Source organism: Procambarus clarkii, chromosome 23 (assembly GCF_040958095.1).
Source record: "Procambarus clarkii isolate CNS0578487 chromosome 23, FALCON_Pclarkii_2.0, whole genome shotgun sequence".
Classification (NCBI taxonomy): domain Eukaryota; kingdom Metazoa; phylum Arthropoda; class Malacostraca; order Decapoda; family Cambaridae; genus Procambarus; species Procambarus clarkii.
The window spans coordinates 29,753,372-29,765,054 of NC_091172.1; the positions used below are offsets into that span (position 1 = coordinate 29,753,372).

Sequence of the window (11,683 nt, forward strand, 5' to 3'; positions counted from 1 at the left end):
TTTTGATTAAAAAAAAACACCAAGAAGTTCCTGGAAACTGTCATTGAAATTTACAGCACATTTAGTAGCGTTACCGGGCGTTAGTGAGCCATGAACTCCCGACTTAGCCATTAGTACAAGACGTAAGCTTTAAACAGGAGTAAAGCCGTGAAGAGGCTATCTTAAGCTGGCGACATGGATACAAGACACATCGTACAGAAGACAACATTTTTACGTTTAGTATATAAATTATTGGTCAATATTCAAACCAAATGTTGAATTGCTCGTTACTGATTCGTACACCTCTATGACTATTTTGATTTATTTACTTGTAATTTTAATTTTCGCTTTGTTTAATATTATATTCTGGCTTATTTGATATTTAAAATAATTTATTTTATTATTATCTAACTCTGAGTGTTAGTGGCTTTGCAAGAATGTCAAAATACCAATCCTATGTAATTTCACCAACTTGAATACCTTCCTGTGAATAAATAATTATTATTTTCATATCAATAAAGATATTTCAGGTGTTGAATGTCTATTAATAGTAGACGCAGCTAACTCCATCTATCGGTCAGCTACGTATTCTGGCAATAAATGCGTCGCAGGTTTATGATGTTATTGATTCCTGAGGCCACAAGTCTGTGAATATTTTGGTGTTGTTGGTTAGTTCGCGGGCGGGCGGCCCCGAGCTGCTCAGTTCTGGCCTGCACCTTGTACAGTTTGGACTCCTCGCTTACGGCTGATCATATTGCTGGGCTTGGTCGACTATATCCAATGTATTTTAAGCAAAGTACGTTAACATTTTCATTTAATTCATCTGGTTCTTGTGAGCTTCGTAGTGTTTTGTGCATTTTTAAGTTTATAAAAAATTTCTCTTTCCAGGATTTGGGATGAGTGTGGTGGCGGTGATGATCTTGACCATGTTCTTATGTGTGGAAGATGCTGCCGGTATTAATTACCCTAGTTTTCCGGACTCTGACCATCCTATGCTACCCGTGACCCTAATGCCTCCGTTCTTCCTGGACTTTGAGCGTGCGTTGCTGCAATTCCAAGAAGTGCAAGATTTTTTGGCTATGCTTCCTAAAGATCCGGAGACATCTTTGAAGACTGCCAAAGATAAAATGTTATCTCGTAGACACAGATTTGATCCTAATAAATTAATAAACCTTACAGCTGTACTCGAGCAAACTGGAAAGAAGCATCTTGATATTGAGGATTTGTTAAACGTACTTAAAGAGTCCATTAATGAAACCAAAGCTGGTTGAATGATCTTGGATGATTTTGTAAACGGATCGACTTTGATGGGCAATTAAAGTGTTACCTAATTATTCTTTCTTGCTTCCCACTTCGTGCTAGAAGCTTTTGGTAATCTTCAGAGGCTACAATCTCTGATTAGTTCCCTACTAGAAAGTAACTCTGCATACTGTTTAAATTGTTGGTAAATGCAAAAAAAAAAAAAAAAAAAAAAAAAAAAAAAAGCAAACCAACTTTCTATGGAAAGCTGGCAGATATATACTTGTATTTTAAGACCAGACTCTAGTCTTTTGATTAATACTAGAGACTTGAACCAGTCACGCGTGGTTTATCTTGGTCCCAACAAGCTAAAACGTGAGCGTCACATTGCAGACTGTGGCTTAAGGATATATAAATAGCAGATTGATTGAAGATTAAGCCACCCAAAAGGTGGTACGGGCATGAATAGCCCGTAATTGGTGGCACTTTTGAGCCAGTACCAAGAGCCGATACTAGACCTGTGGAGGTGCGACTGCACCCTGCGTGACGGGAGATGTCTCCCATCCTCTAAACAGCCGGACGCTTGGCTGTGTATATAACCGTCGGGGTATTTTGGAAAAGTCTTGACCCGTATTCAAACTAAACCTGGCTCTAATTTAACCTACCAAAAGATTACCACTCTTTAACTACTTAAGCGGTAATTTGCACAGGACTTGCCTAAATCTTGGTCTTTCCCAGTTTTTTTTTTTTTTTTTTTTTTTTAATTTCATATGAGTGTAATGCACGCTCCACCATATAAGGTGTTGAATAGAAACTTCTGACGTCAGATTAAGGTGCACAATCCTGCAGGAGACCTACTGGCAACTTCGTAGGATGTAGTAAAATAAATTAAGATTAAAAAAAAACCCTGGCATGTAGTGCAGTAGTCTGGTGAGGGGACGCTGCTAAAGCTGCAGCCTTAAAAGCAAACTATTTTTACCTAACAAAACATTGAGGCTGGTTGACTGAAAGGTTTTCCTAATCAAATTTGGGCCAAACAATGTTGTAGACCAGAATCTACGTTAATATTAGTTACCATAGGCTTTGCTTTACATCGCCTTAAGGGATATTAGACGGCAACAGTATGAATAATTGATCTTCAACGGAGCAAAATATTATGCTGTTAAATACAGCAGAGCCGCAATTACCTGAAGATTATCGCTAGCCAAAATAGTCTACCATAACTTTTTAAGCTGCACTGCTCCAGCTTTACGTACACACAAATTGTAGTTTGCTGAAAGTGTCGTTCGCCTTATGCGTTTTTGTTCTCGTATTGGCATCCTTGGTTATATTTAGCGTCCTCTGATTATTCCGCACATTTGGTGGTGCTACATAGCCTTCCCGGTTTGGTGCCTTCTTTTGATAATTACTTACTTACTTTTTGATAACTAATTACTTGCTGAAAGTGTACTAAACATCAAGCCTAATATAGTGAAGAGGGTGTTTTGGCACATTATGTAAATTTCTCTTCCAGTACATCTTAATTGTTAGGCTCGTATCGGAGCCTTTACAATATTGTAACTAGTCGCAAGCTGTTTCGAATGCGGCTGCGACCGTACCGATGAAATTGATCGTCATAAAACTTCGTCCTGTCTTCCCCGGCCAACTATGCACACATTGAAAAATAAATCTAGCCAGGCTGGACTGAGGTAATTAAGCTGCACAATGTACCCGTGCCAATGTTACTGCATCAAATATCCCATAATTATGACCTGCGTCCCGGTTATTAAAAACTACGTATATATTGTTAAAGTTAATAACATGTTTAAAAAAACTATGGGCATACACTTAATATTACTAGGATATATTAATCATAGACTATAATAAAAACTCGAATCATTTAGTAATTCCCTAATAAAGTGCTGGTTCTTGCCAGTGTCTTTCGGACTAAATATTTTGTTAATTACTTCTCAGGTGCTTGTTTGCTTGTTTATTAGTTACATCGATCTTGGTCGTTCACAGGGTAATTTAGCTGGTGGTGGCAGATACAAGACTGCCAAAAAAGGGAAATAATACGAGTATCACTACTGTCTGCCTTCAGAAGTTAAGTTTATTATATATATACTGTATATAACCAGATTGGGTATCGGGTGGTGACCGGGTAGACTTCAAAGGGTTGTGCCATTTAATTATTGACAGCCCCGAGAATGCAAATTATAATATGCGTTTTGCATGTCAATATGAACAGATATTTCTATGGACTTCGTAATAAACCTTTTATCTCCCCTGGCATCATGTGAGCCCCTTTACCCATCTATTAACATCCCATTACACCCGTCAATCGCTCTGCAAAATTTGAGGCTAGCCGCAAACATTTGTCCTCCAACCTCAGACAGACACATTCGATTTCATACTGTTTATCTTAATAAATTATACTCGGTACATACGTAGATATAGATGGATCGTAAAGGTAATTCAAGTATGTTTATTGAGACAAGAAAAAATACATCTCAATGGGATAGAGTAGCTTAGGCTATTTCTACCCCCCCCCCCCCCCCCGTTGATAAGCTATTTTGTCTACCCATATCCATATATCATTATGTACACTTACAAATCTAAAAGAGCCAACTGAAGAGGTCACAATGAAAGTTTGGAGAACAGGTCTGTCAATCGCCACACCTCACTCCAAAGATAACACTGTGTATTCTGTTATGATCAGGGATGGTCTTGGATGGTGAACCATGATAATGTTGTAAACAGGGAAAGTGAATACATTGAGTTTGGAAGCAGTTGAGCCTGCATTGCTGCTTGATGTTTAAGTGATAATTGCTAAGTAAGCTCGTGGCTAGTTTTAAGAGAAGATAATGTGTAAATTAGTGAATTAATAAACAGCCAGAAGGTGCCGCCTCCTGTGCTTCGGCGGAGTGTGTTGTAGCAGCCCTCTGTGCCGCTGCCCCATGTGCTCTTCTGTGCTTCCGCCCTGTCCGTGGAGCAGCCCTCGGTGTTGCAGGATGTTCCTGTCTTGCATAGGTGACATACTTAACATAATAGATACCCTTAAAAAGATTCATAGAAAACACCGACCTTACCTAACCTTGTTAGTATCTTAAGATAAGCATCTTATTGCTTCGTAATTACAATTATTACCTAACCTATAATAGGTATAAGTTAAGTAATAATTGTAATTACGAAGCAATAAGATGCTTATCTTAAGATACTAACAAGGTTAGGTAAGGTCGGTGTTTTCTATGAATCTTTTTAGGGGTATCTATTATGTTTAGTATATCACCTATGCACGTAGTTAATAAGTCAATATTGACTTTACGAATTTGCGAGAACGGGTTGCCTGTCTTCATGCGTCGACCCCGTCACGTATTAGCAGGAGGGCCGGGGGGGGGCGCTTCGTAGGAGGAGTGGGCGCTTTGGGATGCGTATTGTGCCAAGTATCCTTGCCAATTGTTTCCTCAGAAAATGTGAATTAGTGGACTCGTCGGCGGGTGTGGTGATTGTTCCTTGTTTTGCTTGATGTTTTATTTCTGTTTTTTTTTTTGTGCTTCGGTGCCCTTTTTATGTTGTTTTTACCTTGTTTTGTCACGATTACATTCCTCCTTATCCTTGTTTTGTTATATGTGTTGATGTTCTGTATTGCTTGTTTTGGTCATGTGTCATGTTGGCACGCCCCGTCTGGGTGATGCGGTGTTTCTTTTGTTATACACTGTATATGCAGGTAGTTCACATGTTTTCTTTGTTCTGTGTTTGTTTAGTTTGGTTTGATGGGGCGATTCGGTGCTTTGGCTTTTATGTTATATTTATGTACTTTTGTTATACCACAATAATGCTTTTGTTATACCACAATAAAACACCGGCTTGGTGTTGGACAGAAATGAGCTAGGTCCATTTATGACCAACAAATCCATCTTCGTGGACCTTTTGGACTAACAGGTCCAGGAAGATGAAGGACAGGCGCTACGTCCGGAACAAGTTCACTCGCAATCTTTTCTCAGATATGTGCAGTTGGATGTCCACAGTAATGGTGAAGATGTAGGTCTTCCAACTCTCGCGTTCAGCTGGACGATGACATGGCGGGGGTCACTGAACGTGACTTCCAGAAAAAAGAATAATAGACTCAGAGGAGTACCAGCTCAGAATGTGGTACGTTCACTCTCGGCTATAGTGTACAAGCTCACCATATCAACGTAACCAAAACACCTTATTTAATCTGATCTAAGCCTATGCCTAAACTCACTATATATAATAATATTTATTTCTATTTGAGGCAAATACGTGTATTATACCGTCTGAAAGGTTGGTGATATCAGTTGATAGTTCGGTGTTTAAGTCAAATACTGGCTTATTAAACTCGGCGTATGTCAGCTTGGGCTAGATGTCCTACCTTTTTTCTGTAGACTAGATGGGGGTAACCAGCACAGCCCGGGTCTCTCTCCCCCTCCCTTCTCTTATCTCCCCCTTCTTTCCTAATCTCCCTCCTCTCTCACCCCCTCTCCCCACTTTATCTTCCCTTCTCCCCCTGCAACATCTTTCTCTGCGCTTTGCTCGACATCCCAACTCGCCCCTCTCCTTTAACATGTCCTCACTTCCCCTCTCCATCTATCTCTCGCTCTTTTCCTTGCCCTTTATTCAAACTTCCCACCACCCCTCTTCCCCCTCTCTCAGTAAATTTAAGTTTACTAAGAACGAAAACTGACAAATACCTCTAAGAAAACACATCCTCTAATTTCAATCTTAACTTCATTAAAATCGCAGGGGGTCGCTATAGATACCAATATTTCATAATGTAGCATTGGGGCCAACCCCGACTGGCCATTTACACTCCCATACCCCATACGTGTCATCTTGGAAAGTTGGGTGAGCCTAGACCCAAGTATATACCCTCCGACAGACTCTTTTTCTTTGTTTGTTTAGATAAAGGTTACGTTATAAACTAGTACTTTGTTTTCATTGATGTTAAGGGTAAATGGCTTCAGAGTTCATACTTGGCCAGCTGTTGTGTACAAAACATGCAGACAATGCGACGATGGAACATGCAAGCAAACACTGTTTACATTGAACTGAGTTCAAGTGCAAATTGATGAAAGCCCCCTTCATCACTTTCCTCAAGGGGCTCACGTACAAAGGGATGTGAGCCCCTTGAGTAACAAAAATTATAATTATATATTTATTTATTTAAATTTTAATTGTTAACTATGTATTAATGGGAGGTGCAGCTAACTCCATCTATCGGTCAGCTACGTATTCTGGCAATAAATGCGTCGCAGATTTATGATGTTATTGATTCCTGAGGCCACAAGTCTGTGAATATTTTGGTGTTGTTGGTTAGTTCGCGGGCGGGCGGCCCCAAGCTGCTCAGTTCTGGCCTGCACCTTGTACGGGTTGGACACCTCGCCTGTTGTTGGGTAGATTTACGCTTTGACATATAAAATGTTTCGTGAGTGATTGCACTTTAATGTTATTTTTATACATTGTTTAAAATTTCGAAGTGTATTGAAATGTGGCGATAATGTGGAAACTAAGTCATTTATTGGGGTTTTAACTTTCTTCCTAGGTCTTGGAATGAGTAGCCTGGTCGTCATACTGGTTGTGGTGAGTTTGGCGAAGGATGCAGACTCTGGATTTTTTTCGAAGATTGGCGAATTCTTCAGGTTCAATAAACAGGAAAGCGCAGAGAAGGCTCGCAAACGAGCTTTATTAGAAGAAAAGTTTCTTAACTCTTACGTGGTTGAAATGTGTGGGGCTTTCCTTTTAATCATGACTATCCAACGAGATCCGGATTTGGTGCTTGCCCATATAAAATACGAGGCTTATCAAATAAAGCCCAATTCTGTGCAAAAGTCACTCTACTTGAAAATGGCTGCTCTTTTACAAGAGCAGGGTATGCCTAGGGAAGCGGCGCAACCCGTGATTGCTTTTACAACTTGTTATAATTACTGGTCAAACATTACGGACCCGATCTTCACGTTCGCGCACGATAAAAATCTGTAAAGAAATAAGCATCGCATTTTAATTGTTAATAAACCTTGATTTTTATTTTGAAGTTTCTAATCTTTTATGTACGTTCTTAATCGGTAGATTTTAAGAATCTAAACTAGCAGGATTTACAGGTAGTCATATGTGGTAAAAATGCTTGCTTCTTTATTGACAGCAGAGGAGCGTTAGTCTTTAAATAGCAGACGCCCAGTATATCAGAATATTGTGATAGTGTAAAGAGAATGTTAAGAGACTAGAAAAAACTGGGTATTAAGTAAGATTCGTGTGGATCCCTTAACATGTGGGAATACTGTTGAATGAGGTAGTTGATGACATAGCGAAGAGAGCCACTGAAAAAACTCTTGTTGATGTATGTCGGTTAACCTTGAAACAAATAAACAAGACTCGGGTGATTCAGGAGGGTGAAGAAATGATAGAGAATGGCAATGGTGGACAGTAACACACTTAAGAATTATTCAATAATAAATACAAATTCGTCCTTCACTTATGGTAAAGGAAAGTCTACTTGGAAGGATTCAATTCACATGAGATTACGATTAAGATATAAATATATCTGGCAAGACGGTGTTGATGTCGGTGAAAAAGATAGTGTAAATTATGTAGTATGCCGCACGCCCACACCTTAGAACATTGTGTATTAGTGTCACCTTGTTGAAAAATATAGAAATAAGGAAATAGTGTACCACATAAAATTGTTTGTGTGATAATGGTATAATAGACAGTATACTTAGGAGCTACAAGAATTTTGCCCCAAGAAGGTAACAATTATATGCTGTACTTGCTGTATGCAATGTTAAATGGGATTCTTGTACTGTTATGTCTTTGTACTCACTGAATTTGTGCGCCCCTTGAGGGACTTGAAGTAGAGGGGGGTAGAAATAGCCTAAGCTACTCTATCCCTTTGAGATGTATTTATTGCTTATCTCAATAAACATACTTTAACTTAACTTGAACTAGCAGATTTAAGTCGATCCCAATCTTGGCGCTAATGCTTCCTAGGAGAGGATAATCGTGGACCAGACAAAACTACCCTAACAGTAGCAATCTTGTGGTAGATGGCCCCAAACTGACAGGTCTATACAGCACCAAGGTAGTTTCCTGCTACAACTAAGACGTAGAATCGAACGATTCCTGCGTAATGTAAGTGCGTTAGAATGTGTTCACGCAAAAACTACACTGGGCGATACAGTCACGGCTTTGCTTCACGGGGTCTTCCGCTTGTTACCCACATGGTTAGTGTGGTACCGAACCTGTGTTCCCACAGTAATGTCTGATAAAACTTTGTTCTTGCATTCTTGTGCAGCCACTATCACGTATGGCGTCTCTGGCAAATCCTGAATAGCATGGTTTCCCTACTTGTGACCCCAACACCTCCCAAAAAAAAAATAACCAGGTACTCATTTTACTGTAGACACACTACAGTTGAGGCTTGACGCCCAGTAAATCTTACCCAGCCATGAACATCAGAGGTCCACGGTTGTTCGTCCTACCAGCGAGCATCAGAAATATTACAGGAACAACCGTGGACATCTTCAAGAGGAAACAATCTAGTTTCCTTCAAGGAGTGCCTGACCAACCGGGCTGTGGTGGGTATGTGGGCCTGCGGGCCGGTCAAAGCAACAGCCTTGTGGGCCAAACTGTCAAGTCTGGCCTCGGGCCGGGCTTGGGGAATACAACTCCTAGAACCCTCATCAACCAGGTAAACCAGGATACGAACAGAGGACAAAGTGCTAGCGTAACGCCAGGAGAGTGTCTTGCCACTACACCACGGGAATACATGGTGTTAAATGCTACTTGACGGTTGCTCCGAAATGTCATTTTGTGGGTGTAACGTTAGAGAAGTGTGTTTTATTGTTCACTTGAAGTTGTTGGGTGCTTCCATTTCAAGTTTTGTGGTCTGCCTAAAATATTGCGGTTGCGTGTTTACTCATATCAAACAGGAGTATTGGATATTAACGTCAGGCAAGACCACTTACGTGATGAGGGAGGTGGGCTTTGTTAGACTGCTAACTAACCAACGTGTCTACCTTTTATATACCAGATATAAGGGGGCGATCTTCCTCTAGAAGGTAAAAATAGTTTCTTACGTGGGCGCCGTGCCTAGTACCCATACCATGGTAGAACTGTTATGAACTACTTTAGTGAGGCCGTTTGAGATTCGTGGGAAAATTAACTGAAGCTCATGTTGATGTTCTGAAAATTATCCATTTATCTCCCACCCACTCCTTGCATAACAGCCAACATTGTCGGTATGTATAATCGCCTAAGTATAGGTAATCCACTCCCTCCCCACTCTCTATAGTCTTCCCACATGATGGTGACTAATACGTAATTGTTTTTTTGTCACCTACAATTTCTTTAATAAATTAGTGTTTTAAGTTATTACGGTGCTTTCTCAGCCGCGAGGAAGGTTGTGCGATGCGGTTTACCACCCATCAATTCTTGCCAGATTGGACTAAAACTATAGAAGTGGACTATTTTTACCTGATTTGAACAAATCCACAAGGGCCGTGACGAGCATTCGAACCTGCGTCCAGGAGCATCCCAGACGCTGCCTTAATACCCCCTTTGACATTTACCTGATTTACTTGAGGGCCACTAACCCTATTGGCCTCAACGAGGACACGAAGCCGGCGGCTTGTCTAAAGTCCCACCATTTGCCTTTATCTTTTCAAGGTAGATTTTAAAATATGTTTTGGCATCTACGGCTTCGGCAATAACGCCTGTGGGTGAAAAAGCCTCGTCTATTACACACATCGATTGATTGATAAAGACTAAGCCTCCCAAGAGGTGGCACGGGCATGAATAGCCCGAAAGACAATCACAATGACGTGATATATCAAGTGAACAAATTCACAACGGGGGGGGGAACACCGCTCCTGTGCCAGGCAAGTTACGGGCTCACCATAGCCCGTGCTACTTGGCAGTTTTGTCCTTGGTGATGTCCTCCGATTATTCCGCACATTTGATGGTGCTACACAGCCTTCCCGGTTTGGTGCTTTCTTTTTGATAATTACTTACTTGGAACTTTTGTTCTAAGTAGCTAAATCTAAAACATCCTCCGCAAGGGGCCATGATCAAGGGCTTATCCCCGACCTTGTGGCTTTGTTCATCGCCTGTTGCCAGATTGCCAGTCCCACAACGTGGCTTGTTGATCTTGAAGCCGTTGCTCCTTGTTTGTTACATCTCTTTTTGCAGAAATTGTGCGGACCAACATCCTCTAACTAGTTCAGTATTTAAAAAAACAAAAATTGAAATTTTGTTTGTAAACCCCCAGAGCTGCTAATTGAATTTCTCTACTCGTAGGTATCGTAATCATTCATGACATTATATAACAACGTCCCAATGTCTCCACTAGCATGGGAGACGTCTCCCGTCACGCAGGGTGCAGGCAGATCTCCAGTATCAGCTCTTGATACTGGTAATGGCTCAAAAGGGCCACCACTTACGGGCTATTCATGCCCGTGCCACCTTTTGGGTGGCTTAATTTTCATCAATCAATCTCCACGAGTCTCTTTGGACAGCTGGCAGTAACCAACGAGCTTCCCGTCAGGTCAAACGGTCAACCTGCCAAGTGTAGAGGAACAATCTGGGTACAATACAAAGTCAGGAGGACGCATATATAAGACTGAAGGAGATAGCACCAGCACACGGGAGACATCTCCCGTCACGCAGGGTGCAGTCGCACCTCCACAGATCTCCAGTATCATCTATTGATACTGGTAATGGCTTAAAATGGCCACCACTTACGGGCTATTTATGCCCGTGCCACCTTTTGGGTGCCTTAATCTTCATCAATCAATCAATCAGCACCAGCACCAAGTTACAGCCCCGCTCTTGTGCCAGGTAAGTCCACTACGGGCTCATCATAGCCCGTGCTACTTGGAACTTTTTTATTCCAAGTAGCGAATCTTAAACAACAACACGACCAGCAGACTTTGACCCAAATATCAGAGTAAGAACAAATCCACAAGGGCCGTGACGAGGATTCGAACCTACGTCCGAGCACATCCCAGACGCTGCCTTAATCAGAGTAAGAAGATTATCACGAATAACCGAACTCAATTACGGGCTCACCATAGCCCGTTATACATGGACATTTCGTTCTGAGTAGCTAAATCTAAAACAGCAGCAGCAGCAGATATTCTTTACGGGCTATTCATGCCGGTGCCACCTCTTGGGATGGGTTAATCTTCATCAATCAAGGACTGAGGACTGACAACTGAGATGTGCACGCAACACGGTATATACCACACCAGGACTTAGGTCTCCCGGTGATATTAAAGGAGACCTGGTAACCTACTAGCTAACCATCCAATTCCCTTGGATCGACACAATCAATTTGCAACTATCCTTTTACAACATAAATCTTTCCTATGTTGTTTTAGATTCAGCTACTTAGAACAAAAGTTTCAAAGTAGCACGGGCTATGGTGAGCCCGTAGTGGACTTACCTGGCACAGGAGCGGGGCTGTAACTGG

At 41.3% G+C, this 11,683-nt stretch overlaps 2 long non-coding RNA genes across 2 annotated transcripts; both read left to right on the forward strand.

Moving 5' to 3' along the window:
- Positions 1-530: 530 nt before the first annotated feature.
- On the forward strand, positions 531-1,311 carry LOC138367713 (uncharacterized). Its single transcript, XR_011229408.1, has 2 exons — positions 531-775; positions 868-1,311. It is a non-coding gene; the product is annotated as an uncharacterized lncRNA (long non-coding RNA).
- A 5,147-nt stretch (positions 1,312-6,458) lies between these two features.
- LOC123764158 (uncharacterized) lies at positions 6,459-7,242 on the forward strand. Its single transcript, XR_006773527.2, has 2 exons — positions 6,459-6,643; positions 6,761-7,242. It is a non-coding gene; the product is annotated as an uncharacterized lncRNA (long non-coding RNA).
- The last annotated feature ends 4,441 nt before the right edge of the window (positions 7,243-11,683 follow it).